The sequence below is a fragment of the Desmodus rotundus genome, chromosome 11 (genome assembly GCF_022682495.2).
Source record: "Desmodus rotundus isolate HL8 chromosome 11, HLdesRot8A.1, whole genome shotgun sequence".
Taxonomy (NCBI): Eukaryota; Metazoa; Chordata; class Mammalia; order Chiroptera; family Phyllostomidae; genus Desmodus; species Desmodus rotundus.
In genome coordinates this window covers 9,276,146-9,303,157 of record NC_071397.1, presented here as the reverse complement: position 1 = coordinate 9,303,157, position 27,012 = coordinate 9,276,146, and the positions used below count along the sequence as shown (strand labels likewise).

General features: G+C 51.2%; 1 protein-coding gene across 18 annotated transcripts in view; it reads left to right on the top strand.

The window, feature by feature from the left end:
- Positions 1-27,012, top strand: part of TRERF1 (transcriptional regulating factor 1) — a 198,929-nt gene that overhangs the window by 55,108 nt on the left and 116,809 nt on the right. For 2 of the 18 annotated variants that reach the window (XM_053913902.1, XM_053913901.1), the window contains exon 3: positions 5,460-5,559. The exons of the other annotated variants lie outside the window; for them this stretch is intronic. The gene's annotated coding sequence lies outside the window, so the exon portion shown is untranslated. The remainder of the gene's footprint in view (positions 1-5,459; positions 5,560-27,012) is intronic. 18 annotated transcript variants of the gene reach the window in all.

Below are 27,012 nucleotides of genomic sequence, written 5' to 3'. Positions count from 1 at the left end.
AACCTTGGACAGAAATCCATGCACTAGGTTGTTGGAACAAGAGTCCCTAGCCTGTGCACCCCCAAAGCCACAGAGTCATCCAGAAACCCTAGACAGAGTGTTTCATTAGTCAGTCACTCCCCTCGCTCTGGCCAGATCTCATTTAAAAAGTTGGGTGTGGCCCTGGCCGGTGGCTCACTTAGCTGGAGGATTGTCCCTTATACCAAAAGGTTGCGGGTTGGTTTCCCCATCAGGGCACATACCTAGGTCACAGGTTCGATCCCCAGTCAGGGCCCATACATAAGTTGCGGGCTCGATCCCTGGTCAGAGCGTGTCCGGGAGGAAATCAACCAATCAATGTTTCTTTCTCTCTCCCCTCACCCGTTCCTTTCTCTGAAATCAATAAACATATCCTCAGGTGAGGAATGAAGAAACAAAAGTCAGGTATGAGGAGAAGGGATCAGGGACTCTTGAATTTGTTGAGACCCAGAGGACCGAATCCCTGCTGGCATCCCTGCTGGCGTTACCTGGGTAGGACCAGAGGGTGACCAGCCGCAGAGCCCTCCGTACCAAAGCCTTCCTTGTAGCTCAGCCGTCTTTCTCCAAACATTTACCTGACCTACTACTCCAAAGCTGGTGCCGAAGAGCTCCAGCTTCAGGTCCGGCCAACTCATTCAGCCCCAGTCACCCATGTCTTAGGTCGCTGGTCATTTATTCTCTGGCTGTGGGAGGTGGGATGGGAAGTTCAGGCTTTGCCTGGCGGGCTGCCCTCTGCAGGGACAGGTCCTAGGAATCGTAAGCTCTACATTGGGATAGGCTTTTCAGATCCCTTTTGTCAGCCCACCCCCGATTTGTGAAGTGGTGGCTGAGACCCAGAGAGGGGAAGCCACAAGGTCACACAACTCCAGGCAGAGAGCCAGCCCACAGAACCAGCTCTTTGCAAAGGGGTCTTCCGAGGCACGGTGGAGACTGCCCCACCTGCCCCGCCCCGTTTTCCTCGGAACCGGTGAGGACTTCATGACTTCATATCAGATAATGCAGTGGTACGGTTTGGCTGGTGGTTGCCTAAATTTAAACGGAGTGGGCTGGGGTGGGTGGTAGTGAAGATTGGTTTGGTGCTTTCATTAAAGCACAGTGTGTTGGGGGAAGTTTCGATTTTTATTTTTACTTCACTGAATGAGGGATGAGCGTGGAGCTGAGGTCCCCCCACCCTTTTCTTTCTTTTTTAAATTATTAAATACCTATACAGTCTCCAGTCAGGACTGGTGGTGCGTTCCACTTTTCAGCCTCACTGTAAACTAATGTAGGTTGAACTGGGATATTTTGCATTTCCTGACTAAGTACAGTTGCTGGGCAAGCCACTTAAACATCTATAGACCAATTCTGGTTAGACTTGGGTTTCATTTCCATTTCTGGGTGCTCGTGGGCTGTGTGACCCTGGATATCGTTTGTGAACTTCACCTTCCTCCTCTGTAAAATGTTGGTAGGAATACCTACGGTCTAGAATTGCTGTATGTCGGGATTCACGTGTGTGAAGTTCTCGGCACGCTGTGTGGGGCATGGAGGGTACTGGTGGGTGATTACTGGTTGTCCACCCCCCACTGTGCCTTCCATGCCTTGCCCCCCACCAAGTTGCAAATGGGGAGGAGGGGCAAGGGGGTGGCATGGAGGCTTGTGCTCCTGTCTGTGTGTGAGGGGGTGGAGTCTGTGGGGAACCCGGCTTGACTCCTTGGGGGGTCTGAGGAAAGAAAGTATCAAGGGCCTGAGCACCTGGACTTTCGCCCCAGAAGAATGTCTCCCTGGGGGTTTACCTCACTGATCCTTTGCAGTTTGTCTTTGCAGCCTTTGAAAATCCCCGTTTAAAAAATATGGTCCATTTATTGTTTTTCTGATTGTAAGAGAGAGCAACATGTTAGAGAAAATTTGAAGCCTACAGAAAGTCATAGAGAAGAAGATAACAGTCATCCATAATCCCACCCTTCTGGAAGAAACCGATGTGAGGATTTTGAAGTCTTTTTAAAATGCATATATACATAGGATGCATTTGCCTGCTTGTTAACTTTTATAAAACTGGAATCATACTGCACATATTATTATGTAACATGCTTTCAAAACAATATTCTGCTAAAATGTCCTAGTTGTAAGCTGTTCTTTACATGACTTCGGGGGGTGGCACAGCATTCTGTTAATGCGGATATTCCCGAACTCATTTAGCCAGCCCCCTATTTTTCATCACTTACATTGCTTGCTGTTTCTTTTGCTCCTTCACCCTGTGCTGCAGCGAATTTGGGAATGCAGGTTGAATAGTTGTATCGCTGTTTTAGGAAAGCACTTCCCTGGTGAGGCATGCTGAACCAAATGGTTTCATTAGTTTCAAATTTGGTTGCGTTAATTTCAAGTTTGCCTGTGCCTTTCACACTCCCTGGGTCTTTGGGCTGTTAGTGTATTTCCCATCCGGGTGAGCACTGGGCCTCCTCTGCATTCATTTCCTCCTCATTCTCCACCCTTCAACCACCTGTCCTTCAGGAAGTCCTAGTTATCAGGGGCAGCGCAGAATTCATGGCTGCCCCAGAAGACTCTGGTTTGAGCCCTGACAGTGTCATTCACTAGCAGAATGGCCCTGAAAAAACTTTGTGCTTTTTGACACTCTTTCCTTATATGGAAAATAAGGGCAATATCTTTCTGACCAGATGGCGAGGGTGAAGTACAATCACGGCCTCTGGTGTGCTTTGTTACCCGAAATACCGTGAAGATGTTAGTTGTTAGCACCCATGGCCCTTGACCTCGAGGAACGGGACCTAGAGGTGCGCTGCAGCTGGCTCACACCAGCTGGGTTCCTCATGGGAGCTGGTCGTGCACGTCTCCTCCCAGCTCCTTGTCCACTGGCCCTCACGTTGCTACCTTGAGCTTGGCCCTAGAGAGTATTTACACCCTGGAAAGTGACATACGCTGAAATCAAGACTTTTTTTTTTGAGAGCTGGTTGTTAAGCATTTACCAGCACTTCCCAGCCCAGGTCTCCAGTGTACTTATTGGACATTTGATATACAGTGTTCGAATTTGAGTTTCTAGTTCTCCTTTCACACACAGACATACCTCAGAGATACTGTGGGTTCGGTTCCAGGCCGCTGCAACAAAGTGAGTGTCACAACAAAGTGAGTCAGGACCTTTTGCTGGTGGAGGGTCTTGCCCTCAGATTATAAAAAATGCAACGTCTGTGAAGTGCCATAAAGCAAAGCACAATAAAGTGAGGTATGCCTGTATTAATGTCTCATTTTCCCCAGCGGAACTCGTAAGCTCTTGAGGGCAGGAATTAGATATTTTAAGACTTTAAATTGCTTGGATGTTGGCTATGATAGAGACCCGTAAAGCAGCATTTACACAAATGAGCTCATGACATGAGAACATTTTTCACTAAGACTTAAGCTCTGAGGGATCCATAGCATCTACTCAGGCCCATGGCCCAGCCCTCTCTTAATGATCCTTTATAGATGGGTATTTCATACACAGAATCTTAGTTATTTAGCCTAAAAACTGCCCAGGGTACAATAAAGAGGCTTTATTTCCCTGCATTCCCATCAGTGACTGTAATAATCATGGTTAACAAGTAATAGCCAACATTTATTGATTGTTAGCTGTGTGCCAGGTACATTCTAAACGCTGTTACAGTAATTTTCTTGTTTAATCCTCACTCCCGTCACATAAAGAGTACATTAATATTACCCTTGTTTTAGAAATGAGGAAAACGTGAAACTTAAGCGACGTGAAGTAACTTGGTGATAGTGGAGGAAGACTCGTCCCCTCGTCCCTTCACTCGGCATCTGACTCCGGCCGTGTGCGCTGAGTGCTGCTCTGGCTGCCCGGCATGAACGAAACCAGTCCCTGCCCTCGTGGGGCATTTCTCATAAGGAGCAAGGCAGACGACAGATGAAAACGTATACACGTACACTGCCATGCCGGGTGTTGCCAGGGCCCGTGGAAAAAATCAGTTGGGAAGGAGGTGGAGACTGACGGGCAGGGCCAGGGTTTGGCCCCGTGGAGTCCAGCCCTGGCTGAGCGCCCTGCGCGCAGTAGCCCCTCGCCACATCTCTATTGGCTGGATGATTGGGAACAAAGTTACCCGTGGGGATGACACAGTGAGAACTCCCGGAAAGCTTAAATCGGGTTGGTGCACGTGGGACCCTCCGGTGTGCTGCTGTGTGTGCTGAAGGCCCAGATGTGCTGGGCAGGTGGGGTAGGAGGAAGGGCGGAGCAGGGAAGGTGGGGAGAGAGAAGGAGCTCTGTGGTGGTGGTGGTGGAGGGGGTTCGGAACAGTTATGCAGGTTTAGAATCAGAGAACCCCAGGGTGTAGCATCTCCTTAGAGGTCAAAGTTTTCCTGCTACATGGGGACAGAGGCAGACCCTGAGAGCAGGATGTCCCAGAGGCGATCCTGTGTTCACCGAGGGTGGAGCCCAGTTTTCCACGCCCAGTCCTGTGCCTGGTGCAGCACCACTGTCTCCCAGGTTTTATTTTTTAATCCCCAGCTGGGGAATAGTGGCAGATGGGTGCAGTAAGCCAGTTTAGGGATCCGCTGAAGTGCAGCTCCTAACTTACGGTATTCAGGGACCAGAGTGGGTTATGAGGACAAGCTACTCTACCCCTCGTCCCCACAAATGTACTTCTGGAAGTTGGGGCCTTCTCGTGTGTAACAGACGAAAAGTATTTCAGGGTCACCCTCCACACCCTCACGCATCATGAGCAGCCAGCATCCAGTGCGGCGGAGCCCGTGGACTGAGCATCCACGCTGTGTTCATTTGATGTGGGTTACTTCCTCGCTGTAACGGGGGTGGGGGTGGGGACTGGCCAAGTGGCCTCTGGTGTGTCTCTTTGCTCTGACCTTTATTCTAAGCTGGGGATTAGACAGGGTCCCACCCACAAAGCATTTTCGTCTTTCAGTTTCTTTTCCAAGTGGCCGTTGCCCCCTGGAGGGCAGCGTTTGGCGAGGGATTTCAGGGCTGGAAGGTGTGTCTCCTTCTGGGAATTTCTTGGTCTGTGGGTGCTGAGTATTTTCCGGCCTGGTTCCCAGTTCTAAGCCACCTGGTATTCGCTAGTGGTTAGGTGGCCATTGCCCACACAGGACGTTCCCCACAAAGAAAAGCTCGCCCACAAACGTTTTCCTAGCACACCCACAGTCGACTGGAGGGGTAGAATTTTGGGTGTACTTTCCTGGTGGTCGGGCGGTTGTGATTTCGTGTCTCGGAACGCTGCGGAGGTCATCCTGGTCCCCCACGGCCTCCCACTGAAACCTTACAGTGATACCAGAGCAGACGCCTGGGCTTCAGAACTAAAAAGTGATGAGGTGAGGAAGCAACAGGAAGTGGGGAAATGAGCAGAACAAAGCTCGCGATGTGTACTCAGAACGCTGTTGACCTTTTTTTTTCTTTTTAAAATCATATAGTTCTCTTAAATTGTTGAGGTAAAAGTTCGTGTTTGTTTTAAAAGGTTCAGCCCCTTAAGAGGCCTGTGGAGAGAGCGAGCTCGGTGGCTGTAACAAGTTTAGGGAAGATGCAAACCGCCCTCCTCCCCCCTGTGCTTGGCCAAGGTATGCAAATTCATGTCAGCGAGTGTTCTCGGGGCGTTTGAGCCTTTCACTCCACTTTTCTGTGCTAAGAGCTGGGGAAAGTTATTTAAATTGCTCCTCTTTTAGGCCTTGCTTTGAAGGACTCCATTTAGCTCTTGTACCGAGGGGTGGGGAAAGTGGAATTCTGCCCCCACACTTTTTCTGCCTCTGCCTTTGTTTCTCATTTCCTACCAGTGACTTACAAAGGACAGAGGGCAGATTCAGTCGTTAGTTTCTGGCATTGTGAGGGCCAGCTTATGAGGACTTTAGCAAGCCCCCCCCCGCCCCCCAGCAACGCCTTGCCAAGACTGTCACTCTCTAAGATGCCTCCCCCCAGGGACAGCACAGGCGCACCTCACACCTTCAGGGACATACTTCACATGGGGTGGGAGTGGGGGGGTCACTGGCTAGCCAGAAGGAGAGAGGGATTGTTAGGTTAGACAAATAGCTCTTCATTTGAAGAACAAATATGGCCCTGAGGGTTGAAGCGACTGATCACAGGTCCCTGTTTGGATATTGGGGCCCGGTTAGCTCAGGTTGAGTTAGCTACCTGGGGCTGAGTCGGGGTTGAGCCAACAGTAATGGTGCTGGTGATAAGGGCTGTGTGTTTGTAGAAGCTTCCTCTGCATTTGCACAATTTATCCTCCTACCAGGCTGATGAAGTTGGAAGGGAGGAGGTGACAGGTGCTCCATCTGTGATGGCGGGATGATAGTAGTAATGACATGACGGAAACAGGAATGGTAAGCTAAGCCGGCACTTACTGGGGACATTCCTGGAGTCCAAAGGCTGGGTGCTGGGTCACAGGTGTGATCTTATTTAATACTAAGGGAACTCCATTGACCGGGTGGGCCGCAGAGGCCTGCCACCGTAAGCTCAGTGACCCGGAATGATGGTGCAGGTGTCTTGTCCCTTAGTGCACTTGTGCCACAACTTGAGTCCCTTCTGTGTTCACTGGCACTCGTTTCTGAGATGGCTGGGTTTGGGGTGTGGTCTGTGGCCTAGCAATAGAACGTCTCTCTGGGGGAAGCTCGCTGGACCAGGGGACGTCCCAGCCTTGACTCCACTAGCTTTGCTGATGTGCAGGCAGCCTCGTCGCCGAGACACAGGTGCACCTTGCCGCCCGCCGCAGCCTTGCAGATCTGAGTTGACCGTATTCCATTGGAAATGCACCAGGCAGATGATTTCAAAGAAAAACTAGTTTTGTTTTGTTTTTAGAGACACTGTCTTCCCAGTTCTATTTTATGTCTGTGGCATTTTGGCTTTGCCACGATCAGACTGTACGTAAGGCCTGCTCTGAGCATTTGAGTTCAAGTCTTTTCTCTTACGAGACTGGCACGCGTGACTTGGACACCTTCCTACCTTCTTGTGGTTCATGTCTGTTTTGTTTGCTTCTTTAATCTTGTCGGGCTACAGGGACGGAGGGCATAGTAAGCTGGATGGTCAGCCAATTTAGCAAACTTGTACACAGTGAACAGGATGGATAGGGCATGAGACTGACACAGTTTTAAATAAACCCGAGCAGGTTGGCCTCCAAGGGAAATTAGGCATTTGTGGAGTAATTTGGGGGGTTCTAAACGCCTTGCTAGGTGGAGTCCCACCTTCTGAAGAGCCCAAGAGTAGGCATCTCTTACTCTGGCAATGCCACCAAGCTATCCAGGGTTGACGGCGGTGACAGCAGGCATTTTTCAAGCGGACGACAGACAGAGCTTGCAGGCAAGTCTCTCGGCAGTCTGGTTTTCAGCTTTTCATGGCTCCCACTTGCAGAAAGCTGGCTTTGCGTGATTGGGACGCGTACCACTTGAATGTGGTCAGTGGCCACAGTACAGCCCTGACGTGAGGCCACCCAGCCCCAAGCCCGAGGCCACATCGGCTGGCACAGCTCCCATGGCTCCCATTCTTCCGCCCTCGGGGGTTGGGCACCATCTAAGTGATGGATGAGTGTGAAAAACCATTCTAAACTTATGGTCCAGTTTCATTTTAATATTTTCCATCCTGTTCCAGTATGACCTTCATAAAAAGCTTTTCAAAAAACTCCACAATGGAATCAAAGACGAGATGGTGAACGTTTTTCTGAGTTTGGCCCAGGTTCCGATATCTTCCAGCTGTGTTTAGAGCCCTGGGAGCAAGGCAGCTCCCTGGTGGAAGTGTGCAAGGTTCGGTGTGCCGTCTTGGTCTGTTGATGACAAAATTCTTGTGGGAAATGTGGCCTGGAATATGGACATATGAACGGGGCCTTTTTTTTAAAAAAAAAAAACTAAAAAGTGGTTCTCTATCTTTGTTTGATTATTTAAGTTCTGTGAGGAGTTCAGTGTTCAGCTCTGGGGAGGGATTGCCTCCTGCTCTTGCCCATGAATAGGGAGAGTGAATTTGAAAAGTTTTAAAATTAATAGTGTTTGTGGCTTCGAAACCCACCTTGTCATTAACCACAGTGAATGCCAGCCCGAGACACATTCTTGTGCCAGAGTAAACCACAAGGTTGTGGAAAAACGTGGAGGAAATAGAGGGTAAGTTAGAAGTAAAAGGTGAAGACTGGTGGGCGGGGGACCTGTGGAAGGGGGGTGCAGAGAGGAAGGGAGAAGGACGGCAGAACCTGGTTAGGTGCCCTCGGCCTGTAGGCGGGTTTGGACCTTGCTGGTGAGAGAAGGTTAACGGGGTGCGAACTAAAATACTGATGTTCTGATTTTTGCATTTCCTTAGATTTGTATTTTGAAATTCAGAGAAAAAGTACCATAAAGGAAAATTATGTTTGTTGGAGTGGATTTATGTCCGACTGCCCACCTTCGTCCGGTTAGATCAGGTTCATCCAGGACACTGGGTCTCAACTGGGGTGATTTGCCCCCAGGGGACATTGGCAGTGTCTGGAGACAGGGCTGGTTGTCACCACTGTTTGGGGCCGTGTTACTGGCAACGGACAGGTAGAGGCCTAGGGTGTTGCTAAATATCTTCCACTGCACAGGACAACCCCCACAACAAAGAATCACCAGCCCAAAGCGTCCGTAGTGCCCTGGCTGGGAAACCTTGGTCTCAGTGCACGGTTGCTGTCCATTGCCCCCCAGGTGGAGTGCCGTCATTCCCACCCGGCTGTGGGAAGTACCTACCTCTGCTGAAGTGGGGCCTCCAGGTCCGGAAAGCTTACTGCTCCAGAGATCTGAGAAGGCCCCTGGAATGGGCATCCTGGCCCAGCCGTCGTGATTTTGCAGCTCAGAGTCTTAGCCCACCCCCTCTTGCTGCTCCACGGACCGGTCCACAACGCAAATCCTCTAACTTAGTGTGTTTTGCCCCCACCCATACAGAAGGCTGTAATTTTCATTTTTCTTGCTTTTCTATTTAAACCAGCCGTCTTAAGGCTGTTTGGATGAGTCGTTGGTCCTCTTTGGGGAATCTGCTCTTCGCTGCCCTCGAACAGGTTAGTGAGTAGGATGATGGGTTCCGCCGCTGAGGACATGTCCATGGTGCCCCCCCTCCCTGAGAGTTCAAAACATGAACTGTTTAACAAACTGTAGACTTACTGCCAGTCAACTATAAAACACATGCCTCTTTCAGGCCACTTTTTGACAAGTTTCAGGTAAGAGGAATAGCGTATTAAATTATTAGGCAGTTTTAGGACTTCGCGTGGATGATTTATCCTTTGATGAATAAATATTGCTGTAGCCCAATTTAGAACTTGACAAACGCTGATTTACGGCTTAAAATATATATAAGGGTTACTTTGTGATGAAGTGGAGTGGGAGTGGGGTCGGTTTAAAGGGGATGGCGGTGGCACCTGTGAGTTACATGCCATTAAAACATCACCGCGGGCAGAGCTGCAGGGAGGGTTCTCGGTGTTCGCCGGCCACTCCTGATGGGAACGGGTGTCCGGGTCGCTTTGTCAGGCACAGCCCCAGCTGACTGTGCTTTGAGGCTCTAACAGTGTGGGTGCCCGGGTCCCTAGCAGCTGATCTGCTGTGCACCTTTAGGGGATCCCGCTTGCCTGCATTTGGAACTTCGGGCGGCAGTGGTCCAGGGTTAGTGATTGTACATTTTTCAGATAAGGAAGGCAGTTTTGTGGATGAATGCTTTCAAAACTTAACTGAGGAGGGAAAGCTTGGTGAGTTTCTTGTGTGTTCCGGATGTGGCGATCCTCCTACGTCCTACTTTTGAATCAACCCCCCCCTCAAAACCTGGGGCGTTTGAACTGAGAGTCATGGCTACTTAGAGGAACAGAGAACGTATAATGCAAAGTGACCTGTCGTGCCTGGTCCATGCACGCATGCAGAAAGTTGTAGAGCTAGACTGGTTACAGTCTTTTCCTACTGATGGGCTGAATAGTTACCGTGTGCGTGTGGTATAAAAGTTGGAAGTTAACAGAGTCCAAAGTGGTGTATAGTAACTCTTCCTCCCCTTCCTGCCCCTGGTCTCCCAGCTCCCCTCTCTAGGGGTAACCAGTTATCAGCTTTTTGGTTACCTTTTTCACGGGAAATGCGTGCATCTCAATGCATAGGTGAACCCATAGCATTTCAGCACACTGTTCACGTTGCGCTGTGCCTCCCGTGTGCTACCCAACGGAGTGCGGGGGAAGTGCCTCCACACCGTGACGTGGAGAACGCCCGCGCCGCTTTCCACAGCCGCGTCGCGTTTCACTTTATGGATGAACCACGGCGTATTAAAGCGACGCCTTCACAGTGGATGTCGAGGCCGGCTCCAGTTTTCTGTCATCGCAAGTCACACTGCAGCGAGTGTCACTGTACACATACCATTTGGCACATGTGGGAGTGTGTCTGCAGAATAAATTCTTAGAAGGGGAATTGCTGGCAAAAGCACATATACAGCTGTGATCCTTTAAGGGGGTTGCAGTGACTCACGCCGACACCCTCAGTGACTGGGACGGCTTCGCCGACACCGAGCGACCCGACGTTTCAGGCTTTGCCAGTCCGATAGACGAAAGTGGTATCTCGGTAGTGTTCATTTGCATTTCTGTCATGAGTGTGGTTCGGCGTTTTTTCCACAAGATCCACGTGTGTTAACTTTCCTTTCGATGTGTATTCTGTCCCATGTTTCTGTCAGGTTGTTGGTCTTTCACAGTTGTTTCCATTGGTGTCTCTTTGGCCCATTTCTGGGTTTGCCGTCGCTCGCACCCATGGGCCAAGGTGGACTGCGTCCCGAGGCCTTGGAGAGTGTGGCGTGTGGACAGTGCTGTTCATGAAAGTGGGTCCATTTTCATGGGTGGCCGTTGCTGCCTCCGAGGCTGTGGAGCCCCCGGGCCTGCTGGCTTCTGGTCTCTCCCCTGCATGTTCGTCCAGAGATGGCAGCACTCAGAGCGAGTGCCCACTGGTGTGTTGAGCGTGTGAGGGTGGATTGGTTTGGGGGGGGGGGGACGTGAATGAGACTGGGGAAGCCAAGGCTGGGGGCAGGCGTGGAGCGTGGACACCCGGGGTGCTTGCTGAGTGTTTGCACTTAGGCAGATTCTTAGACAGATTCTCGGGAAGGAGGCGTGGCAGCTACACTGGAAAATTTGAAATACGTGATGTCTGAGACGTCAGGCAAAGTAGGATCGTTATTTTGAAGTACTGTGTCAGTTACATTCTCAGCGTTATGCACAATATGGGTTTTTTCCACCCCTTGGACACCTTTCCACCGAAGGTTACCCCACCATACAGCAGTGCTTCTCAACCGAGATTGGCCCCTCATCTCGCCCGGCCTGCGGCAGTGTGTCTGCAGACCCTTTTAGTGGTTGTCACACTCGGGGTGGAGAGGGTGGAGAGGACCACTGGCGTCGAGTGGGTAGAGGCCAGATGCCGCTCAACACCCTGCGCCTCCTTCCACCCTCTGGGCTGCCCGGGCAGCCCCACAGCAGAGAGTGGCCGCCTGAAATGCCGCAGTGTCAGGCCATGAAGCACCCTCACACGAAGGATGGGGATCCGCTGTTAACCTGCAGGTAGAGCACAACGGGCCCGCTCTTTCCTTCAGTTTCCAGAAGTCCAGGCCCTCCGTAGTGGACGTTAGGACTCCTCGACGTTAGGACTCATCGTAACATTGAGACAAACCTGCCCTGCAAGGGTGTGGAGGTTGAAGAACGACACTGAAAATATACCCAGCGCGCTGTTGAAAAGTCGGTCGGTCCCATGTTCTCTGAGTTTTCAGATGACCCGTGGGCTTCGCTGGGAGCCGAGACCTGGCCCTGCCGCTTGACCCTCCTCACTGCTTTCACTCTCCCCGTGGATACGCCAGGTACAGACAGGTAGAGGTTTTTAACCTGAGACTCTAAGAGGAGCGAGTCATCGGCACCAGCAGGGTGGCATTGCAGGCCATCGGCTCTCAGCACAGTGTGGGAGCAGCCCTCGGACCCTGCCGGGCTCTGTCTGAGTCGCCGGCACCCCAGTCTCCTCAGCCCTCAGGATGCTTGTTGCTGGGTGGCCTCCAGCCCCAGAGGTGCAGAGGAACCAGCAGAAATACCCTAGGATTTTTCCCCTTTGTTTTCAGAGGAGGTGGCTAGAGTGTGTGTTGGGGACCCAGGCTGCCCACTTGAAATCTGTATTCCTTACGTAAGCATGACTTTGAGTGGGCCTCAGTTGCCTCCTCAGTAGGCAGGGTGTGGTACTAGTCTTGTGATGAAGATGAACTGAGTTAGTGTATGGAAAGGACTTAGCACAGTACCTGTAAAGGTTGGCTGCTGTTATTATTATTACTGTTATTGGCTTCAGCCTTTGGAAGTCCTTGCCCCTCCACAGCAGTTCTGGCTTTGCCCAGGTGAGCCGGCGCACCAGATTCCAGGGGCCTGTGGTGGCTTCCCTGAGTCCACATCTCTCAGATGTGGCCTGCCTCTCTGAGATGGGGTTCCTCCTCATTCCTTCCCTCTGATTTTCAGTTCCCACAGCCCCTTTCCCATTTCCCACCACATCACTTGGCGTGGCTGCCTTGGAAAAGCTCAAGTTGTAAGCTGTGGGGGGCTGTGTCTGAGCTGTGGCTGCCCTCCCGTGTAGGACTCAGCTTAGGCCAGGCCAGGCCAGCAGGCTCCCTGCTGTTTGTCTTCAAGGTGAGTTTCAGCTTGGCCTGGGCCACGGTCACCAACAGTGTGCCAGAAAGTTGTTCGGTGAAGCCAACTTGTAATTTTGTTTTCCTTCAGCTTGGCGGTTCGTATTCAGACAGTTTTGGACTGTGTAATGGCTGGGGATCACAGGGTTTAGTGCCTGGGGGGGTGGTTCGATGCGCGTGCTTCAATCAGCACCCTGTTTTAAGAAATCACTAAATCACTACACAGAAGTTTGTAGGATGCCTGAGGTGATAGAAGGAAAGGGGCAGGTAAACCCTGTCCAAGGTGGGTAGCGTAGCCTTGACATCGGGTGCTCCCTCTCTGGGTGAAGAGATACAGCCCCGGCCCTCATGGAGCCCCCAGTCTGATGGAGGAGGCATAGGATCAGTTCGCAGTCTGATGGGGAGGGACACGCTCTGCTCATCCAGCCTGATGGAGGAGACCGGGGTCTTGCTTTCTGACGCAGTCTGATGATGTGTGGACAGACAGAGCCCTCAGGGATACGATGGGATGGAGCAGTTCTGAGCACCATCACTTTCATTCTCCTCCACGTTGGAAGTAGGGGAGGTGGGAGAGCCTGGAGGCCCGGCCGGAGCCGATTCAGCAGTGCCCTTTGATTCCGAGGTAGCCTCGGCTTTCGGTGGCTGAGCCCCACCCTGCAACAGTGAGGAGGCTGTGCTATCTTTAGTGGCCACCCTTCGTAATCTTTAGAGGACGTTGGTGACGTGGCTGCTTCCTGGGCTGGACCTTTCTCCCTAGAGAGCTGTGCCTTTGCAAGGGAGAATTTGGTGTGGGGCAGAGTAGGCAGTGGAGGGGGGGGAGGGGTTGGGGGCTGCTGATACTTGGCTGCTGTTCCTTGCCTTCTCCTGAGTCAGTAGGTGAGACTTTTAGACCCTTTGGGCAATTTGTCTCAGGGTCAGAAAATAAGAATACGGTAGAAAAGGACCTTAGATATCATCTGGTCTAATCTTCCCATTTCACAGAGGAGGCTGTGGAGGCCCGCAGAAGGGAAGCGTTTTTCTCACTGCTGCTCAGAGGTAGTGCTGGATCTGGCTTCTGGATGTGGTCCCCTAGCGCAGGTGGCCTGGTAACAGCATCATCAGGGTGGTTCTGGTAAAGCCTGTGTCCTGTCAGCTACTCCCCGGCTCAGAGCTGGCAGGCTGCCACCCCACTGGGAGTACCACCAAAGGCCTTGCCCTCAGGGCCGGCCTGACTTGGCTCCCACCTCCCCTGCCTGCACCTGTCTACCTACCACTCTCCTTCTCATTCCTTGAATGCACCAGGGCATTCCCACCTCGGGGCCTTTGCACTTGCTGATCCCGTTGTTTGGCCTATCCTCCCCAGACACCTGTATGGCTCACTCCTTCTCCTCCTTCAGAGAGCTCCAACCTGGCCATTCTAGATAAAATGCCTTTCTTCCTGGCCATTTTTTATTCTTATCCTGCTATGTTTCTTTCCAGAGAATTTTTACCATCTTACATGGTATATATTCATGTATTAACTCCTTCCTTCCCCTGTTTTGTTCACTGCTATATCCCCAGCAACCAAAACATTCCTGGCACACAGGAAGTGCTCAGTATCTTTTTGTTCAAAGAAGGAGGGGAGGAAAGTAGAGAGGAAGGAAAGGAAGAATAAAGGAGGAAGGGAGGAAGGGAGGGAGGATGAAACACAGATTGAAATCAGAGGAATCCAGGTGCTCGGTGTTAAGGGCACCTCGGTTTGGTTTATCTGTGCTGCAGAAAGGCACAGGCTTTGGGGGGTGGGGGGGCTGAGTCCCATCCCTTTCCAGTGGCCACCTGGACCCATCTCTGTGGCGTGGTGGTCTGGCAGCACTTCCTGTTGGCCCCTGAGCTCCATCCACCCTGCATGACCCTTGTACCTGTAACTGGAAAAAACTCGGTTAAACTTCACTCTTCCCAGAAAAAACTGTTTAATAAATGCCCTGGGTATGGAAAAGTTCTGAACATGGAGCTCTCTGGCCCTTCACCAAATGATGGAATAAAGATCGTACTGTGAAAAGAAGCTGCATCTTTTTCCTTCGGGTTTTTATATCTTCACAACCTGACCCTTTTCTCAGGGACAGGTACTAGAAGATGCGGGTTGAGGGTCCAGGAGAAAACTGGGGGTGGGGGGCATACACCAGGTGTGTGGATTTTGGTTGGGCTCACGAACTTGGGAGGTTGGAAGGGGAAGCTGCAAGCTCCCGGGTTCTGGTCCTGCCCCTTTTCGTGGTGGCCGAGGCGGGTTACTTCCCCTCTCACAGCAGAGCTTCCTCATCTACAAAATGAAAATTGGCCTGAACCTGGGCAGGGGCGTTGAGGGGGGTCGAGGTTCCTGGGGATCCGTGTGCAGGGGTTATTCCTCCTAAGGTCCCTTCTAGAATTGGCATTAGCATAGACAGCTGCATTTTAAGCTCACCCTCTCTTTGGATCAAGTACCAGACTTTTGGAGACAGCCATGACTTCCTTGATATGCTGGAAACAAAGGTGACAGTTTAAAAAAAAATAAATATTTCAAAAGTTTTCTCAGTGCCAGTTACTTCAGTAAGTATGGTGGGGTTTTTTTTTTTTTGTTTGTTTTAAATTTTCTTTCTTCTTCTTGGTCTTAACCTGTAAGTCATTACAAGATCAAACAAGTTTCAGTTTGAGTCCTCCCTGCTTTACAGTCTGAGCCTATTGACTTATCACGTTTACTTTCAACTACTCTGCCTGTTCTGGGGAGGCCTTATCAGCCAACTGTTAGCCCTTGGTCGGAAGCCGGGGTCCTCAGCATCACTGCAGACCTGGGCCCTCTCCTGCACCTGGGCCTCACCTGGTCAGGAACAGTGTCAAGCTCCAGCCCCTTCCCAGACCCTTGCCTCTTGCTCAGGACTGGCTACACGATTTGCTGGGCCCAGTGCAAAATGAAAATGCGGGGCCCCTTGTTTAAAAATTAATAAGACTTTCAGGACGGCGGCAGCCGTGCATTAAACCAATCGCGGGGCCCTGTGAGCCCCCGCGAGTTTTCATCTGTCATTACCAGGACTGTGGAGGTTTGTAGAACACATTTTAACAGTCATCACAATTCCCTCAGAAGGAGTTTGAGTTGTTTCTGTTGAGGCCTGGTGACTCTGGGCTGCCCTCCTGAGCCGCTCACCGTATGCTGGGAAAACTCGCCAGCCCCCGGGGAGGGTCTGCATGGTGTCTGCCAAGCTGGTGGGAGGAGCAGAGAAGAAAAATTTGCAAATGGTTGCACTGTCCAAGCAGCCCCTTGGGTACCGGAGGCTCCTTTCTGCAGGAGTGTCGTGCATTTGTCCTTTAAAATGTGATCTGCCCATACTATAGAGTATTATCCAGCCGTAAGGAAGGAATGCTGCATGCTACAACATGGGCACGCCTTGCAGACATGCCAAGTGAAAGGAGCCGGACACAAAGGCCACACATACTGTATGTGTCCATTTGTATGAAATGTGCAGAATGGGCAAGGTCACGGAGAGAGAAAACGGTTGCCCGGGAAAGATGGGGATGGAGGGCGACTGCTCAGGGGTATTGGGTGTCTTTGGGGGCTACGAAAATAACCCAAAATTAGATAGTAGTGAAATTAGATTGCATAGTAGTTGTACATCCTTGTGAATATGCTGAAAACCACTGGATTGTGCAGTTTAAAGGGTAAACTTCATGGGTTGTGTATTACATCTCAATTTAAAAACAACTAGTGAGAAAAAGTTTTTTGAAGGCTCAGCATTTAACTCTCTACCCCTCTGCCCTTGGTGGGTGTTGCTGCTTTACTGCGACACCCCCTTCCCTCTTTCCTGCCTCCCCCCTCAGGCACATAATCTCCTGAGCATCCTTTATGCAAAGCCTGTTTTCCAGGAAAGATCTGGAAGCATTCATGCTAAGCTGATGTGTGGCTGTAAGACTTAGCCTCTCCTGAGACATTTGCATATCAGCTTCAAAAGGGAGAGGGCTTTTAGGTGAGAGGAATGAACGCTTAATTTTTAATTTTAGAATTTCAAGTAAGAGCAAGCAGGTGTGAAAGGCTTCTATTTTTCGTGGGGTTGGGGTGCTCTCCCTGGCTTTGGATCTAGGGGCGGCTGAGCCCCAGGCAGGGCCAGGCTGATGGTGAGTGACAGGCTGGGCAAAAGCCTTCAGGACAAGCACCTTTGCCCGGACTTCTTTAGCCAGGCTTCCTTTCACATTTTCCAGAGGGGACATTGTGACTTTGGAGGCTGCGGGGAGGAAATGTCTTTCTGGTTAGGTGTCATTTCTGCCGTTCACGTGCTTGGTTTTTGAATCAGTCCAAATTTGAGACAAACCCCTTGCCCAGCTCTTTTCTGCTCTGGTCCCTATCCATTCAGTCCTTGTCCTTGTCCTTATCCTTGCCCTTGTCTGTGTCTCTCCACCTCCCACCTGCCTCTTTACTTCTCCCGCTGCCCTTCCTCCCTCCCCACATCACAGCCCCTCCCCACATCCCAGCCCCTCCCTCTGACACCCACAGCTCCAGTGTTTCCTCCTCATGAGTTGCTTGGTCAGTACCCAGCCTTTGTTGTTGTTGTTGTTGTTCTTCTTCTTCTTCTTTACTTCTCCTTCTCCTCCTCCTCCTCCTTCCTCCTTCTCCCTTCTTTCTTCTCCTTCTTCCTTCTTCCTCTCCTTCTTCTTCTTCTTCTTCTTCTCCTTCTCCTCCTTTTCCTCCTCCTTCTCCTTCTCTTTCTTCTTCCTCTCAGATCCTGAGACCTTTATCTTAATCATCTTTGGATCTCCAGGGTGTGGCGTGCTACTTGTACACAGTAAGCATTTACTAAATGCTTTTGAATTGCACTGAGCCAAGGATGAGTTTGGCCCTGTGAGGAACCTAGGAGTAAATAAATGCAGCAAGAGAGAGATAGTGAAACTGTAAGCCTCAGGAATTACTTGATAAGAGATAAGGAAATAGCGTGATGGACTGGAATCTGAACTCCTGCTGGTTTGGATAGGAGGGGCAGCATCTCAGCGCTTCACATCCTGGGAGAAGATGAGCACAGGGCGTCCCAGAGTAGCTGTTTTCATGCAGGACCTTTTCCTGAAGGGTTCCTTGGAGTTCAGCTCCCATCCTTAGCCAGAAGGTCCTGCATCAGCAAGCCCTTACTGAGTGCTTACCTGCCACTGATCTAGGTTCTGTTGGTTTGCGGGAGCTCCGTTAGGTGATGGACTCGAAGGAGCACAGGGCCTTTGAATGTGCCCTGCCTGGGCTGGGAGAGTTATGTCCAGATTCCTAGGGATGTTGAATTCCCATATAATCGATTGCTGTTGGGTAAAACGCATTGGTGTTTATATCTTAAACACTACCATTCACGCCACATCTGAGGGGAGGAAGATAGGGCTGCCCTTCATTCAGCCCTGTGCATCTGATGGGCGTGTGCTAAGGGTTTAACTGGAGAGGCGTTAATGAAGAGGAGTATTTATAGAAGTGTGGGCAGGTTAGAAAAACCAAAGGATAGCCAGGCACCCCGGGGCTGGCAACGTGGGTACGCTGTTACCCGCCCTTGGCCAGGAGGAGGGAGCTCTAGAGTTGAGAGAAGGGACCCGCGGCAGTGGTGGTGATGCCGAAGGGACACAAGCATGGCCACACTGTGGAGAGGTGAGAGGAAAGGGAAACGGATGCAGTTACTACAGGGAAGTCGGTGGTCCGAGAAGGAGAGCCGTGTGCATGTGCAGTGGAGTACACCCACGCTGGCTGCCTAGCATTCCGATGTTCGGTTGTCTCTCACACTTGCAAGGTTCCGCAGGTTGTGAGCAGGGAGCCGGGTTTCCCTTCCTTCAGCATCACGGCTGTTGTAGAGAACACAGTGCCTGGTCTGCGTCAGCGGGTGGGCACTGGGTAGTTCTGATGGTGACACGTGACGCTCACTGATGGCAGGCCCTGACCGCGCTGAGCACTTTACATGCCTCCGCTCAGCAAAGCTTTCCAATAACCCCAGCGGGTAGGCGCTGTTATTAAACTCACCTTACTCCTGTGGCTGATGAAGAAGGTGGGGCTGAGGTAAGTTGCCCAGACATACAGAGAAGAGGAGGCAGAGCTAGGCTCAGAGCAAGTCTGTCTGGCTTTCCAACGCACACTCATGGCCTCTCACTGCCTCATGGTCTCGTCCCCCAGCAGGGGGGCCTCCTCCCCGTGTGGCCAGTCCCGTGTGGCCAGTCCCGCGTGTGTGCTGGCCCCACTGCCTGGGATGGCCTTCCCACTTCCTCTCCACTTGACCCGATTGAACCCTTTTGTCAAGCAAGACCCAACTCAGATCTCACTTCCTCTCTGGGACCTTCTCCAACCGTTCCAGCCCCTCTGTCCCCCCCACACCTTTCCTTTAGCAGGCAGAGGCAGGTAACTGGCCGCCATACAGGTGACACCTCGCTGTTTTGAGTGTGTACATCGCCTCAGTCTCCGAGAAGACTCCCGACTTGACAAGAGCCAACGAATTTGAGGGCTGGGTTTCCCCTTGGTTAGTAAGTGCCGGCTGAAAGCCAACGGGGAGTACTTTTTTAAAAGGAAAGAGAAGCAGCCAGAGCTGAGCCCCGTAGGAGCTCAGTGTGGCTGAGTGTCGGGGGGAGAGAGGATGGGCGTGCTGCTCCCTAAAACAGCACAGCGCTGTTTCTGAATGACATCTCCCTGGACAGGTGAACGGGCCATTAACCAAGCAGTCGGGCCCAATGAGGTAGACAGTTGAGGAGCTGACCTTGTTGAAGGCTTACTTCTCACAGGATAGGAGGTGATGCTAGTCCAGGGCCTTCTAGTGCGGTTACCCCCCAGAGCCCCACAGGACACAGAGGCTTCCGGGTGGAGCACGGCCAGTCAGTGTTTTGGCAGTTTAGAAGTTCCACAGTTCTTTAGAAATGTCTCTTGAGGGACCCGGAAGTCTGGATTATTGACAGACATCCTTCGTGTTGGGGCTGGCATTAAGGAGGGGGTTAAGCACATGTCCCCTGCCCCCCTGAATAGCTACCCAAGGTCACTTTGGTTGCACTGTGAGGACCTCAGCCTGCCTCAGTTTGGCGTTGCTTAACCTCATTTCTTTTTTCTCTGTTCCTATTTTTCCACCCACTCCTGTTAGCCTCGACCCAGCTAGAGACTGGAAGGGTAGAGTGAATTGCGGGGAAGCAAGTTGGGTGGATGAGTAGCAGAGGAAAGGTTGAGAACCCTTTGCTCTGGCCTCTCTTTGCTGGCCCCTGTAAACATGGCTATTGAGTTTCTTTGGATTTTTCTCTCTGCTGGGCAGTGGACATCTCCAACACCTTTTTTTTTTTTCTCTGAACACATCACACACCCTCTGACCAGGCCTTTGAGTCTGTGGCTCTTGCTTCCAGGAAGACTATCACCCCTCTTCATTGCCTTGTTAGACAGTAGGGAGTAGTGAGGACTGTGGAGAATTCCACAGTTTACATTCCGTAGAACGAGTTTCTTGGTTCCTGATCTACAGGTTGTGGGTTTGAATGTTACTTAGAGTAGGGGTGGCTGCTTGCCTTGGTGAAGACTTAGGAAGGAGACAAGTGGCGGAAGGTGACACAGCCTGGGTAGGAACTGAGAGACAGGGACCAGAGGAGACACTTAGGGGAGGACAGCTGACATGGGTGGCAGAAACTCTGGGAGCATGGGGAGATGAGGCTGAGGAGGCTTCACAGCTGTCCCAGGGCATCCCTTCTACATCCATTCTTGGGGACTGGCGGGGCCTGGAGGTGGCTGGGGTCAGTCTTAGAGGTAGACTTGTCCCTAGGCAGGGTGCAGAAGCCAGGGCCGGACTGGGGAGAAACCTTTCACTTTTATGAGAAGGAGATGTCCCCACACGCCAGACTGGGACCTGCTCTGGCACCTTTTCTTCCCAGTACTAGGTAGGTTTCGGAGATTAGATAATGCTTTGGTTCAGGTTTTAAATGATCGTTATTTCTTTATTATGTAAGTAAAACTAATAAAGATAAACAAAGAGGAAAGGGAAGTGAAATTAATGTTACCCATAATCCCACCACTCGGATATCATTTACATACAGAACTTGGGTATGGATACCTCCCGGGTGATTTGTGACCTGCTGTGTGTGTGTGTGTGTGTATGTGTTTATGATTTTGTCCCATTGAAAAAATGCATGCTTCCCCAAAATTCAAACTGAAGGGTGGAAAGAGAGCCTCCTTTGCCTCTTCCCTCCTTTACCCCCTAATTTCATTCCTCAGAAGTAGCCCTCCTTCAAAATGTCCAGTGTATCCTCGATTATTGAGAAATTTAGAAGCGATCACACGTGTGGAGTAACACGCTGCAAATACTGGGTGTTGTAACTGGGGCAGATATCAGCTGTCACATGTCAGTCAGGAGGGAGGTGTAGGGTGGGTTTGGCGGGACTGGGAAGTAGTTTGTGGTTAGTGAAGGGACTTTCAGAAGTAGGTATTGTGTAGTTAGGGAAAGGAGGAAATGGAGAATGTTTGAGGAGCAGGGTGGGTAGAGGTGAGTGAGACTGTGGACCGGAGCCTGGATTGTCAGACCTTACCTCCTGGGCTTGGGGTGGAGAGGATGGCGGCCATGCAAATGAGCAAGAGACTGATTAGGAAGCGGTGGTAGTAATTGGTAGGTATTTATAAAATACTTTGCTTGACAAAACAAAACGTCGGCAGCTCTGTGTCCCCCACTTGAAAACAAAACGATCTGAACAAGCTGGTGAACAGTAGACGTGAACTGTGCTGCAGACCTGGACGGGGAGCTGTAAACGTGGGGTTTGGTTCTGGTTTTGCGACCAGCTGAGCAGTTTGGGACTGAACCTTAATTTCTTCAGATCTTAATTTTCTTAGCTGTGCTAGATCAGTGGTTCTCAACCCTGAGTGCCCATTAAAATTACTGGGAAAACTTAAAAAAAAAACAATAACAAAACCCAATGCCAGAACCCCACTCTGGTCTACACGCACCCAAATCTCTGGGGGTGGGGCCTGAGAATTTTTTTTTAATGCAGCCAACGTTGAGAACCCTTGCATTATCTTAATTGCTCATTGGAGCCCTAACATGTTAGGATTCTATGTACTATATTACACAATTTTTTTCCTTTCAAATACTGTGCACAAATGTAAACTTCTTACATAGCTAGATGTCTTGCTATTTATGAAAAACTTTATAATTCTCATTAAGCCAGTGAGATAATGCCAACATTTTTCTTCTAATAAGTCAGAACCATTCATGTAATGGTAAATCATTAAATAATTCAGTTTTGACCCAGGGGTTTAGCATGGACTTTAATTTCTTGTTCCTTCACTTTGAAAAAGTGACTGACTGGAGGCCCGAGGCCACCTCTATTTGTAAAGAAGACCCTGAAAAGTTTAGAGAGCAGACATTACTGGAAATGTTTTGCTAGAAGAACTGTGTATATTGTAAGTTCCGAATGAGGAGGTCCAGTTTGGGGAGGCTTTATCAGATCTAAATTCTGTATGGAGTAGGAGGTGTTAAAAGAAACTTGGTGTTGTTTTATCTTTACCATTGAAGTTTTTGGTTTTGTCTTCCTAAATGAGTCATTTTTTTTTTCAAAGGAACCTAACTCGGGGAGGTGGGGAAACCACTGCTGGAGCTGCAGAGAGCTGGGGGGCGGAGAGCTGGGGGGCGGGCGTGAGGCTGGCAGTCAGGGGGCTGAGTTTCCAACTGGTGTTCCCCCAGGAGGGGTGGGGCCAGGAACCTGTCTCCCGTGCGGGTGGGAGAGTAGAAGTGGTGCTGATGTTGTTTATTCATTGACCAGTTACTTTCTGGTGCACAGCCACCAGAGATCTGGCCTAGTAGCCAGGCTCGCTCCACAGGTGCTGGCAGATTGTGACAAGGGGGAAGGAGCCACTCAGTTTTTACTGTGGCTGGGGGGGGGAGATGGCACACAAATCGTGGAGGTCAGCTGTGTCCATGTCTGCCTGCCCCTACAAATAAATGAACTGAAATTACGGTGCCCCACACCGGTGTGAACAGCACGTGTGCAAATCGTGGTGCCAGACAGGATTTCAGAGCAGGGAAACCTGGCAGCCTGAAGACACCGCGGTAGGGAGCTAGGGGGCCTGCGAACACACACTGGCCAAGCGACTGGGGCAGAGTGAAGAGCTCTGTGGGACCCCAGCACCCACTTCCTCTTTCTGTGCTGCGTTCTTCCAGCCAAAAACTGATCCCACGCACCTAAGTCCCCCAGGCCCCGGTCCCTGTTCAGAGGGCTCACTGTACCTGATGCAGTGAGGTACAGTGAGCCCAGGGGCGGGGAACCCTGGCTTGAAAATCAAGAGCAGCTCCACGTGGTTCAGCCCAGTGATTGGAGTGAGGACTCCCTGGCACCAGGGAAGTTTTGTGCATTTGACACATCGGCCAGGCACGCGCCTTTTATTCCACACAGACGCCTGCCCACCACCCCTCCCGCCCCCCGCCAAGAGCTGGTGGTGTTCATCTTTTCTGAGTGGTGTGCAGCCTCCTGCGTCTGTATGTGCGTGTTTGCTAAGTTTATCACAAACTTCCTGTTTGGGTTTGGTCTGCAGCTTGAAGCTTTGTGTGTTCCGAAACCGGACGTTCACAGAAGTCCAGTGCCTCTCTTCTAGAGGCCGTGGGGTGCCCTGTCTGCTTTCTGCCCTTTTGCTGGCCATTGCCATCCTTGACAGGCCTTCCACCTGGGAAATGCTCTGTACCTTCTCTACTTGTTCCTATTAATGAGGGTTGAGAGCTTTGAGATCTGAGAGCTGGAAGGAGAGAGGGAAGCAACACTTATTGGGCCCCTTATATAATGCCAGGCACTGTGCTAGATGTTTTATGTATTTCTTATTTTATGTAGGCCTCATATTAGTGTGTGCGGAGCCAGGCGCAGAGAGATGAAGCGACAGGCCCAAAGGCAGACAGCTGCTGGGTGACACGGTCAGGATTTGATCCCTGCCCGAGACCCTGGAGCTCCTGGAGCTCCTGCTGTTTCAGCTATGTCACGAGTCCCCCTTGTACCTTTGGTTCCCTGGCTGGGGGTCTTTCCGGACAGCACCCCTGTGACTCCCAGACTCTCATTGTTCAGGCTCCGCCCATTCTGTCTGTGTGGGGTGTAATTTAATGGCCCCTGAGGGCATTCCTGACTTCCATTTAGCCCAACCACCCTCCTCTGTGGCCCTGGCAGTCCCAGAATTGTGCGGTCTGTGCTGTCAATCGAAGTGGGTTAAGGCCAACTCCCAATTCCCCAGAAATAGAGTATGGAAAAGGCCTCCCAGCACCGACCATTCTGCTGGTCTCTGTGAGCTCCCCTCGGCCAGCTTTCTGACATTTCAAGTTCTTTCCTTAAAGAGGGAAGAAGATAGGATCTCCGTCTACATCTGTGAAAGTGTGTGAAGCAGCAGCGAAGGAAGAATACCAAGACGTGGAGTGTGCGGGGGCAGGAAGAGGAGGGAAGAGCTAAATCCAGCCACCCTCCTCCTTATTAGGACCTCTGCTACAGGGTGCCAGACTCCGGGTACCCTGGGGAGGAAGAACAGTTGTGCTTCCACTTCAAGAAGACCATGTGTCCCTTCCCTTGCTTACCCCAGGTCTCATATTTTCTGAAAACCTGCTGGAAGTACATCATCTGAACTTCATCAGAATCGTTCTGTGGATCAAGTGACATCTACCCTGGTTGAGCAATGGGCAATTCCAAGCATTTTCAACGCACATGTTAATTATCTTCAAGGTGTCTGCGGTCTACATGGGCGAATGGAACACTTGGCAAGAGAGACTAAAAGTAGTGAGCGCAGAAGAGCAGAAGAACTCAGCAGGCTAGGGTGACACCACTCCGTGGGCTGCAGGAGAGCGGGGTGGTCAGAGGCTGGGAGCTACAGGGGAGGAATGTGCCCCACGGGGGCGGGGGTCTTGGGGGTCATGCAAAGAGGAGGAGCATACTGGATGGGGTGGAGCAGCGGGTGCTTGTGGGAAATAAGATTGAAGAAGGGGATGTACTCGTTTTTTGAAGGACCCTAAGGGATGGCTACAGAGCTTGTAATTTTGGTGACTTTGAGGAGCCACCGAAGCCAGTCGCATGGGACGGGGACGGGTAAACAGCACTGGCAAAGGCTCACCGGGACATGCGCAGTGTGAATGGGGGCGCTGGGAGGCAAGTTAGATAACTTCTATCATGTTGAATTTCAGGAATGAAACGTTGAGGGCTTGGACAAGCACTCGGGTGGTGACGTGGGTATAGAAAAGGAGGTAGAGACAAGGAAGGTTTCAGATGCCGGCTCTGTCACTTGCTACCCATGTGACCTTGAGCAGGTTGCTTAATCTCTTGAGTCTCAGTTTCGTCATCTGTAAATAGAAGCTAAAAACCCTTCACAGAACTGTTGTGTGAGGATGCTAACCTTTGCTGCAACCCTGCACATAGTAGGTGCTCCACCCGAAAGGATTCCTCTCACAGTGCAGGAGGCACAGTTTGTGACTGGACGAGTGGAGAGGGAGGGCCCCAGGGGGCCTCCGAGGGTTGGATGTGGGAGCCTGGGGGAATGAGGCAAGCTTGACCGAAACAGACAGATCTATTTGGGATCCCCCAATTCAGTCTTAGGAAGTCTGTCGTCCTAAATGCAGGCTGCTGAGGGCCTGTCCCGGAAACCCCACAGTCTGGGGATTCTGCCTCTAGGAAACCATGGCCTCTCGTTTCAGCCGGGCCCTCAGCAGTGCTGGCCAGCAGGGTGCTGCCCCTGCCTCTCTCCAGACCGCACTGGGTGAGGTGAGTGAGGCACCCAGGGCTCAGAACGGAAGGAGACACTCATTTTCAGGGCCCACCCAGCACTTGCGCACTTCTCCCACCACAGTGAGCCCACTCAGCCTCCCCTTCTAAGGGGTTTTTGGCATCTGGGCTCATCCCCGCCTGCTTCCCTTCCACTCAGAGAAGGACCTGCTCCCTCCCACTAGCCAGAGAACCTTCTTCCAGTGCAGGGGTCCCTCTGTATCATGTAGCTCCTGGGGCCTCAGCCCCTTCAGTCATTCAGCAATAAACTCGTTCCTCAAACTCTTAGCCCCCGTGTATTTCGCTTTCCCTCTTTTCCTCCCCTCATGGACAGAAGCTCTGGAAAGGTCTGCCCTCTGGTTTTGCTCCTTGGCGACACAGCTGTCTCAGGCTGGCTTCTGCCTGTGGGAGGGGTGCCTGGTACGGGGGAGGGACCTCGTGGATTTGCTGCAGAGGGCTCCCGCCTTACACAGGAACCGTCCTCTCTTAGGTCACCTGTGGCTCCCATGTGACCATGGCCAACGGACACTTCAGTGCTTATCTTTTTGGATTCTTTCCTACTTTTGACACTGTGGACACCTTCTTCTTTTCAGTAACTCTTTTCTCCTGTCTTCTTTCATTCCACAAATAAATCTTTTGACAACTATTTCTTGAGCAACTACTGTGTGCTGGGCTCTGTGGCATACCATAAGACGATATCCTGACTCTCAGGGAGTTTATAGTCTAGTGTGAGAGAAGAGGGATAAAAATATACACAAATTCCAGGTAGTGATAAAGCCACAAAGAAAAATTTAACAAAGCTTGGGATAGAAAGAGTGCAGTGGTGGCGGCGGAGGGCCTCACCGAGAAAGTGACATTTGAGCAGAAACCTGAAGGAAGTAAAAGATGCTCAGTGGAAGAGTGTTCCAGGCAGAGGGAAAAGCAAGTGCAAAGGCCCTGAGACAGGAGCCTGGTTGGGATGTTTGAGGAAGCCCTGTGGCTGGAGGAAATGGGGGAAGAACAGAGTAGGAGGAGAAGAGGTCAGGGAAGAGGCTGGGCCAGGACACGTGGGCCTTGTGTGTCATTTCCAGGACTTTGTGTTTTACTTGGAGAGAGGTGAAACACTACAGGAGCGTTTTGAGAAGAGTGATTTTTAAGTGATCACTTAGGTTGCTCTGGGCAGCGTGGTGTCGTTGTTTGCTAGAGCCGCAGTAACAGAGCACCACAAACTGGACGGCTCAAACAACAGAAGCGTACTGGCTTGCACTTCTGGGGGTTAGCGGTCTGAGATCTAGGCGCTGGCAAGGCCACGCTCCCTCAAGGTGCTGAGGAAGGATCTGGTCCAGGCCTCTCTCCTAGCTTCTGGCAGCTTGTTGGCTTCTGGCAGCATAATGCTAATCCCGTGATGCTCTCCCTGTGTGGGTGTCGATGTCCAAATTTCCCCTTTTTATACGAACACCAGTCATAATGGAGGAGAGACCCACCCAATTCCAGTATGACCTCATCTTAATAGCTAATTACATCCGCAACGCCCCTATGTTCAAATAAGGTCCTCTTCTGAGATACTGGGCGTTAGGACTTCAACATAGGGATTTGTGGGGAGACACAATTCAGCCTAGAACACAAGCCAACCCACATCACACATGGACTGTAAAAAAGCGGGGTGGATGTAGGGAGGCCCGTTACCGTTAGGAGGTTACTCCAATGACCTAGTGAGCGAAGCAGCTGGCTTGGACCAAAATGGTAGCAGTGGAGGTGGTGAGAGTCTGGGTCTATTTTGA